The sequence below is a fragment of the Zea mays genome, chromosome 5 (assembly GCF_902167145.1).
Source record: "Zea mays cultivar B73 chromosome 5, Zm-B73-REFERENCE-NAM-5.0, whole genome shotgun sequence".
Lineage (NCBI taxonomy): Eukaryota > Viridiplantae > Streptophyta > Magnoliopsida > Poales > Poaceae > Zea > Zea mays.
In genome coordinates this window covers 223337204-223347039 of record NC_050100.1, presented here as the reverse complement: position 1 = coordinate 223347039, position 9836 = coordinate 223337204, and the positions used below count along the sequence as shown (strand labels likewise).

The 9836-nt window shown below is 46.3% G+C and overlaps 1 long non-coding RNA gene across 1 annotated transcript; it reads right to left on the bottom strand.

Moving 5' to 3' along the window:
• Window positions 1–1428: 1428 nt before the first annotated feature.
• Window positions 1429–2880, bottom strand: LOC103627877 (uncharacterized). The gene is made up of 5 exons (XR_553880.2): window positions 2836–2880; window positions 2611–2748; window positions 1841–1895; window positions 1635–1736; window positions 1429–1485 (listed from the first exon to the last, which is right to left on the bottom strand). It is a non-coding gene; the product is annotated as an uncharacterized lncRNA (long non-coding RNA).
• Between the last annotated feature and the right edge of the window lie 6956 nt (window positions 2881–9836).

Below are 9836 nucleotides of genomic sequence, written 5' to 3'. Positions count from 1 at the left end.
GCTATTATCTTTTGAACTTACTTGTATGAGTGTTTGTTGTTGCTGAATCTGTGTAGCATAATATTCATGTTGCGCAACTTGTTGCTTCAAGTAATCCTGATGTCGCCTAAGTTCTTCTCGCAGTTGCTCCACTTCTGTTGGATCTTGAGTGGAGCGACGGGAGCTACGAGCAGCAGACCTCGACGAACCTCCACGCTGAACCCTCACCTGGCTCGAGTCGATGACGTTAGCAAACATTGTGTACCTACAAAACAAGTAACACCACGACAGATTAAGAATACATGTATTGCACTCAACCAATGAAACAATATAAGATATGTAGAGTCCGCACCTTCCATGAGCTTTTCCACCACTTGCATACACAGCCTGAGGATCAATAGGTGAGGTCCTCCAGTCATAGTCTGGTCCGTGCTGACTAGACATCGCCTCGCCATATGCAGCCTCATACAAAAGAACAATGCAATCTTACTTTTTTTCTAGAAGCCAGATTTCATTACAGGACAAAAGCAAGCAGTCTCACTCAATGGCTGAATACCACATATATCAATGTGCAGTGAGGTCTTATATATTCAGTGCCAGTATTCATTCAATAGAGGAAGGCACTCCCTCCATAACAAAATATAAGACACTTTGGCTTTTCTAAATACATTGCTTTTAATATATATCTAGGCATAGTGTATATCTAAGTTGTGAATAGTAAAAGGTAGGAATCTAGAAAGGTCAAAACATCTTATAATTTGGAATGGAGAGAGTACTGAGTTATTAACATTTAGAAATCTTGAGAAAGAAACAAAAAAATAACCACCTTCTGTAATATGTGTGTGTGTGCGCGCTAGCGTGTGTGCGTGTGTGTGGGAGAGGGGGGCACAAGCTTAGACAAACTTCACACAAAATTTGCAAAAGTCAAAAAGAGAAGGAAAAGGAATTCTACCAGCAACTTTTACTAGATCCTACAAAGCAAGCAACAAACATATACTTTGGATAGCATACTCATTATTCATATATGACAAATGGGCGTTCATTTAACTAAAGTCTTGGAACTTAGCAATGTCTGAAGCTATTCAAATTACTAGTTGCCATAAAAGCACCCAAAAATATTCAAACAGCAACATCTCCCAAAGAATAGAACACCCAATCTGCATATGCCAGTCAAACTAATCCAAATTTCAACACAATGAATGGTGTCAATGGCCTGCATAATTTATTAATGTAACAGTATTTTAACTTATTTATAGGGTTATAATGGTACAATGATTGGTTAGGCACCGATAACGATACGATAATCTTATATGTACATGATATGTTACCATCTGTGTACAGATTCAATCAATTACCCAATCTTTAGTTAGTTGAATTTTTCACATATCCATCTTGCACCATCTTATCAATCAACTTTCGGACTGTATATTGGTTGGCTTCCCCATCCAGCTTTCATTGAAGTTTGGCTATTGTCACATAATCCATGGGAAGCACATGATATAATTCCTGTAATATTATGTTATATATCATGTGAGGTTTTCTTAACACAATGACTGGGGGTTGTCTTACCCCTCGCATATCGAGATTAGTTTATACTATGTTATATTAACAGGTGACATATGCAGACAAATTATATTAGGTCAAAGAAGGTTCACCTTCATATATAGCAGATCCCCATTGTTGTGTTTGGTTACTTTAGTTGGTGATACATCTGACATGGTGGCCTCCTTTATATGTGGCGTTTCTGGGTCAACCTTCTGAAAACATCCATATGTCTTGTTAGCGAGGCTAGTATGTTTTTTTGCAAATAAAAGAATAACATCATAAGATATGGTACACAAAAGTAGTCCATTAGGCTGACCTGGTTAACCGTATAACCATCTTTACTTGATGAGGGCCTGATAGCAAGCAAGGAACTGTAACACAAGCATTAGAACTATAATAAAATATATAGATTTGATATCCATAATAAACCAACTAACATCTAAACAACACTCAACTATATACCATGTATTGCCTTTTTAGAATTTGTATGTTCAAGATAGTCAGGTACATGTGACCACTAAATTACATATACCAAACATAATTGTCATTTGATGTAACATATTCTGAAACATCCATGCTCGCTATATATTTTAGACAACTTGGATGTTTTAAGGGGTCTCGGATGTTCCTATTGTTATGTGCATTTTGATATTCGATGTACAAAAATATATCTTGTGATGAAGGGAATTTCACATTCAAAACAAAACTGGCATAGCATTGCACAAAATTAACAAAGAAAAAGACTTCCACTAGTGTCCTGTAATTATCCTTTACGCACTGGCTTTTCAAACTTTACACACAGACTTGTTAATGTAGTGATATATGCTAAGATAATCCATGTGATTCTAGCCATTTGTATTAGTAAGCAAGGCCTACTTGGCAAATATTTTAATGTTGAGTTAATGTGCAAACAAAGAGTCACAAAACACGAGCTTGATGGTTCAACTTACTGCAGTAACTAAAGGACTGCTATCTTCATCGAGATGAGGTTACATTAGCCCCAAAAATGATAGTTGGCTTGTCATCAGTGACCAAAAGAATGTGTTTTGACGCTGCATGAATCAGCACAATATTCTTTCCACCAACCTTTCAATAATTTCTTCTCTTTTGCCTAGACTTGGCTCTTGTCTTCCACATTTCCTTGATCTTTCTGCCTCTCAGCTTCCTTCTCAAACTTCTCCTTTTCCCTCATCTGGAAGAAGTCTTCACCGATAGGTAGATCACCTGCATTAAAATGACTATCAACATGTACCACAAGACGATCTGGCAAAGATGATGTCTGACGATGGACTAGCTAGTAGTAGTATTTACCTCCCCACCCATAGCCTCGAGGTGGAAGGAGTCCGCACATGACACAGTGGCATGTAGGATGCTGAGCCCTACATCAGATTAAATTGGATTAGATTTGAAATTTTAGGGGATAATAAACCCTAACTAAGACCCTAAGTACCTGGGTTAGGCAGGGGACAGGGTCGCTGGGCGCGACATCTAGTGTGTATTATAGCTCCCAGATTGTGTACCTTGGTTGCTCGACGGCGTTGTGGCCAACGTGGCTGGGTGCACCGGCTCTGCTTCTCCAGCTGGGCGAGGGTGGGGTGGAGCTATGCTCAATGCTTAGGCTCAGGAACAGGCAGCTAGACGGGTGTAGAGATCTGCTACTCGAGGGTGGGCGCTGCTGGGGGCGGGAGAGACGGCCGCAGTGGCGACCGGGGCGGGCTCCAGGGGACCGGAGCGCGGTCGGGGGCGGGACGGCGGCCACGGCGAGCGGCGGCCGGGGCAGGCGGCTCGGGGGTGGGGCGCGGTCGGGGTCGGGAGAGCTGGGACGGGCGGCTCGGGGGCGGGGCGCGGTCGGGGTCGGGAGAGCTGGGGCGGGCGGCGGCCGGGGCGAGGCCCACCGGGGGCGGCGTCGGAGGCGGTGTGGTCGGGGGCGGCGGGGCCAGGGGCGGCGCGGCCGTGCGTGGGAGAAGGGCGCGCGGGAGAGGCGTGAGACAGATATTTTGTGAAAGGTGAGAGAAGAGGGAGGTAAAAATTAAAAAAACATAACTTCCTAGAGTAAAGCCGTAGGAAGTTAGGTAACTTCCTAGAGTTTGTGCTTGGCCTCTAGGAAGTTAATTAACTTCCTACAGCCGGCCGTAGGAAGTTAGATTTTTGTTTGACCGGTCAACAGATGAATCCTAACTTCCTAGATGAGGCCGTAGGAAGTTAGCTGCCCAGCTAACTTCCTAGAGCCAGCCGTAGGAAGTTATGTTTTCGGTTGACTGGTCAATAGCTCAAACCTAACTTCCTAGAGGAGGCCGTAGGAAGTTATCTGGGCAGCTAACTTCCTAGAGCCAGCCGTAGGAAGTTAGCTATTCTATTGGCTTGTGAACGGATGAAACCTAGCTTCCTAGAGGATGCCGTAGGAAGTTAACTGGGCAGCTAACTTCCTAGAGCTAGCCGTAGGAAGTTAGCTATTCTATTGGCTTGTGAACGGATGAAACCTAACTTCCTAGAGGAGGCCGTAGGAAGTTAGTTAAGTTCCTACGGTTTTTTAACTTCCGACAGCTTTTATAAAAAACCGTAGGAAGATATGTTTATTTCCTAGAGGTACCAGTTGCCTCTCGGAAGTTATTTATTTCCTACGGTTTGTTAGAAAAGCTGTAGGAAGTTAAAAAACCGTAGGAAGTGTATGATTTTGGTGTAGTGGGTGGCATGGAGTGCCAAAGAAAATCAACTCCACCACACAGGTGTCTCAGTGTCGAATCCGAGAAATCCCTTCTACCCGTTTCCATAATAGCAATGAAGTTCAGGTGTTGTTCTTTAGATAAATTAGACAAAAAGTTGTGTTTAGCCAAGTCTCCTAGACCTCTGCTGTTCCAAAAAATCCCTTTCATTATAAAATAATTTTAGAAGGGGTGACTGGTTTTTTGGGGAGGCGAGTACCCTTCCCAATGGATCTGGCCCGATTCGCTTTTTTCCTGCGCGGAACTACATTCAGGTCATAGCATAGGTTTAGAGCACTAGGAACCGCATCGTCATCCCATTTTTGAGTAATGAGGGATAACTCTGCATCAATCTCCTCGTCTTCCCCATTCTCTATTTCTGTAATTTTATGGGGGGAAGGTGAATTTGCAGCAACTGCAAGTCTATCAATCTCTATATTCTTAATCGCAACCACTGATTGTAACACTTCTTTCTCATTCTTGCCAAGTTTGACCCCAATATTTTTCATGTTAGAAATAATCGTTTTGGGTTTGTAAGTAATAAAGGAGAACTCACTTGTTTCCAAGTTGCGCTTGGCAGCCAAGCGTTGTGCTTTGATCATGGTATCTTCATCCTTATCGGTTCTCCTGGCACAAATCTTCTGCTCGGCAAGGTCAACATTATTTTTCTTTACTCTCTGAGTAAGAGAGAAAGAATCGACTACCTCCTGCAAGGCGACCATCACCTCATCGTTAGATCGAGCTAACAAAGACAAAGCTTGTGCCATTTTTGAATTTTTCATATTAGCTTTAATATTAAACTTTTTGCATAAAGCCTGGAGAATCACACGTGGTACCTCAGTAAAAGAATCTGAAATAGCCGAGATCCCATCCAAGGCAGCTGCATCAGACTGGCAAGAGAAAATGTCCTTCGGAGCCAACACCACCTGACGCGCTAGATGTTTACCACCAGGAGAAACATGCAGGGAGCCAACAAAAGGTACACCTGCCCCCGCGTCGGCAAAAGGAACAACACTAGAGGGCCCCAATTCCTGAGTATGATCAGAAAAGCATGACTCCTGTGCTTTGACACATGTTGGAACAGACAAAAGATCAGAGGAATCATTTCTTTTTGTATGAGGAAGAGAAGTAAAAATATCAACGGCTGGTATATCTAAAGTAGTAAAAGAAATACCACTTGCTGCCTTAGGAGAGGTCACTTTATTTAGTAACTCAGAGGGAGCGACACCCCCTGTCGTCAATTGTTCATGGCACCCAACAATGCCAGGAAATCGATGGAGAAAAGCATCTGGTCCATGCTGCTGAATTTCTTGTGGCAGACATAAATTTAATGGACTTGTGCTACCAGGACAGCCCACACTAGCAGAAACAATCCCCAAGTTAGACGCTGAAATGGTCCCAGAACCTTGAAGTAAAAGGTCTGGTTTTACTGATGCTGTGCAAGACAAAGCATCTGGATCTGTATTGGAGTAAACCCCTATGGTATTTTGTCCTTCTTGTGCAGTGACCAAATGAGGTAAAACTGCATCCCCCAAGACTGTAGAAACTTCATAGTCATGATGCACAGCCTGACGATTTTGGGGGTCATGTTGCGCATCCTGGTGTTTATGTTGCATATCGCCATCATTGTTGTCTTGGGGGTTACCATTATTATTTGTAGATTTATCTTCCATCTCAGTATCTTGAAAGGCAGCGTCAGTCTTGTGAATATACTCATCGAGGCCATCAAACTCCTCATCTTGCTGATCATCATCACCTTTATCTTTCGATACTTCTTGCTTATAATCCATCCAAACACCATCTTTGCACACTTTATCGACTTTAAAATAAATTTCATACAACCCTTCTCCCACCACAATATCTGACGATTCTGGAATACTGTCAACGTTAATTACTCCCACTAGAATCCTGACAACACCCATCTTTCTAGTGTATCGCAAATCGACCTTTTGAGTAGCACCTAAAATAGAACCAACCGCCCAAAGTGGAAGAAAAGATCTGATCTCATAGGGTACACCATATACATTAACCCACACTTTCTGCAGGTACTGGACAGGCTCAATTTTTTGATCCAACTCTTGAATAACCATAATCCCTTCGCCTCCAGCAGCGTGCACATATTTCATAGCAACCATACGTTGAAGCTCAACATTGCAGGGGAAAGGTACCACAAATCCATCGGCATGCTGCTGGACAGACCAAGTCCAATTCACAGGAATAAGACGTGCCAATTCAGCTTTCACCAAATCTGTGGTAATGTTTCCTTCCAATGCAGTAATAAAAGCGGTTGCATTATCTTTTTTGGGCGTCATGCCCTTGGCTCCACTTGTGGGAATTTGGAAGAAACCCGAATCGCCTCCTGCAAAACCACATAGAAGAGCGTGTGGTTTAGGGCCATTGAACGTCGGACAGACCTGTGGAGTGTGATCCATTTCACAAATTTCGCAGCACAACTCTTCTTTGCGTTTCTTTCCTTGATCATCAGCAGGAGGACCATCAACAGCCGCACGCTTCTTCTCTGCTTCCTCTCTAACTCGGGATCCGCCCCTTCACTGGATTCAGCGAAGTCCTGTGGAGCTCTGAATGCTCCATGGAATGGCCTTCCTCCGTATCGACCACCCCGGCTGCGCCATGTCCTGCGACCGCGATCCTCACTTGGACCACGACCACGAGATAGGCGATGACCTCTGAGATGCAACTGCTCTGTCTTCACCTCGATTCTGGGATGTCGGCGGCGATCAACCTCCTTCCAAGCCATGGCCTTGCCATCCCTCACTGCACCTCTACCATCCATGAGAGCTTGGGCGTAGCTTCTGCTGGGAGACGTAAAAATCTGGAATGGCGGCTGGTGCAGGTGTAGCTGGGAGGAATGAACAGAGGATTTAGGTCGGACGTATACACGCAGACGAAGCGCGTACATCCCCGGGTTACGAGCAGACCACGTTTTAGAAAGAAGGCCTCTAGAATGATAGCCCGGCCCATTCTGGTTAAGCCCCTTCCGTAATTGTGCCAATTCAAATTGAGTAAATTTTGGAAAAGGCGGAAGTGTAGGATCTGACTGCGAAGAAGGAAGAACCGTCACCTTGCTTGCCCGATTCTCCAAATCTCCAGCCCGCTCAATGATGTCGCCAATTGTGAGACTCGGCGAGATCCGAGGTTTAGGGAGCGGGCCATGCCACGGCTTCCTAGCCGAAGGCGAAGATGAACCATTTGCAGTAAACTTTCTTACCTTTGAATGAGAATTGAATTTGTGTGTCTGACGGAAGAACGCCCGTGCGGCCTCAGAGTGACCGGCCGCCAGGAAAGATGCTCGAAGATCCTCCCAGCAAACGGAGGTCGATGACGGCTGCGGAGTCGCCAGCCGTCTATGGAACTTTGAGAAAAATTCCTCACCTTTCTTAGCGAAAAGAAGCTCCTTTGCTAATTTTTCTTCTTTGCAAATTGCGAACTGCCTCACACGCGTGCTTCGAATGGCCTCCGTCCACTGGAAACGATGCCGGGGCACCGAGCCTTCCCTCATCCGAGGAGGACGGTCCGGCGTATGGCGTGGCCACGAGCAGCGTGGCTGAGGCTGCGTCGCGGAGCCGTCGAGGCGGGCGCCGCCGCTCCGGGCGCGTGCGGCGTGGCTCCGTACCCCATTTATATAACACCACTATATAAATAATAAACAGATCTGGTGCTGAGTGATGTTAAAAAAAGGTCCAATTCTCACACACGTCATCTTTTCTGTGGCTTCAATTGTGCAGAAGCTGTTAATGGAATATATAACCTCGTCTAACCTCTTTATGGCATGGGATTTTCTTTCGACGGGACCAAGCAGCTGAGAGAGCTCTGTGCTCCTCCCGTTGCCGGCACCCGTGCCTATTCTTTGTATTGTTGTGCCCCAAGCCCCCATGCCCCATGCATGGCCCATGGCATGATGAGTTCTTGCCCCCATTTGGGTGGGTTCTTATACCATGGGATGACTGACAGCTCATCCAGCGTACATACCGCTCTGTTCTTCCTCAATGTTAAGGAAAATAACCATTATCTGTCTGGAAAGGTCCTCTGCAAGATTTCAAAAGACGGAGATGGACCACCACTTTATAGACTTAAGTGAACGCCCCTCAGACGATCATCTTTAGATCTACTCAAACCGAACTAGTGTTACACATGTTCTAATCAGATGCACTGGTTTTGAATCCAACAGCCATTGCTCATCTCCTTCCCTTCCGGCTAAACAGGGTGGTGTTGCGCGCTAAACGCGGTAGCGCACTCGCCGGCGTGCGGCGCCTCGGCGGTCCGTTACCTACCCCTCGACCGATGCTACCGACGTAGCAGAGAGAACGATGAACATCCTAGGGGTAGAATTACCGGCAATCATGCGGCGGAGTGCTCTGCCCACGTCGAAGCATGGGTTCTACGACGGTCCACCACGAATTAACGGGATGGCTAGCTTATCTAGCCCTTCCAGCCCCGAGAATCCAGACCGGGTTTGTTACGACCAGCGATCTCAGCTCGAAGCCGTTGGGACGACGAAGGTTCTAGCAAACCTGGTCCACCTACCAGTGAACCAGAAGCACACGCACCCCCACGGATCAATGATTCCATCAACTCGAGCAGCTGCCGGCTTTGGTCGATGAATGGACTAATAACAAATAATGGAACGGTTAACGTGTGAAGACAAGATAGTAACAAAGTGACTTTGAGGTCTAAAAAGAATATTCCGTACTAGTTATCAACATTTTAAAAAACAGTAGCTAAATTTGGATATCCACAACTACTCTATGGTCCTATTTGGAATAACTTCAGCTCCAGTAAATTTGATGGAGTTCATAGAGTAGGTCGTTAAGTGCTTTAGAAAATCGTGGAGCTGGAATTGTAAACGTCTAGAAGACATTTTGATAAGTCATTTCGTTTATTATTTGGATTAAAAATATTTTAATCCACCTCAGAGATAACGGTGAACATCCCAGGGCTAGAATTACCGGCAATCGTGAGGCAGAGTGCTCTGCCCACGACGAAGCATGGGTTCTATGACGGTGTGCAGCAACATCGAGGAATTTCGCACAACCCCATGCGTCCCGAATCCACCGAGTACGTGACCAGTAGGCACGGACGCACCCTCCTCGACCACCACAAACCTCTCTCAGTTGGTCGAGTAGGCGCAGAATGCCTACGGCGACGTCGTTTCACGCTACGGTGGTAGCTTGGAAACCAACCGATGGAAGCTCCTAATCCACCATGAATTAACGGGGCGGCTAGCTTATCTAGCCCTTCCCAGCCCCGAGAACCCCGACCAGGTTTCTTACGACCGGCGATCTCAGCTCGAAGCCCCACGGATCAATGATTCCATCTCTCCTCCCATGCAACTCGACAAGCGTTCAATCGGCCCGTGGGCGATGGGGGCGAAAGGCGCCGCCGCTCTCCGTTCCTCCGTCCCCCCGGTCCCGGGGAGGGGGGTTCTCTCTCGCTCCTCGCGACGGGATCGCGCTCCCTCTCGCGGCGGTCTCCGGTCGGCACCCAGCGCGGCGGTTTCGGCGTTCGACCACCAGCCCTTCCATGCTCCTCTAGATCCGGTATGTTCGCGGTCCAACCTCCAGGCCCCCCCACCACTTGGCAGCGTGGATC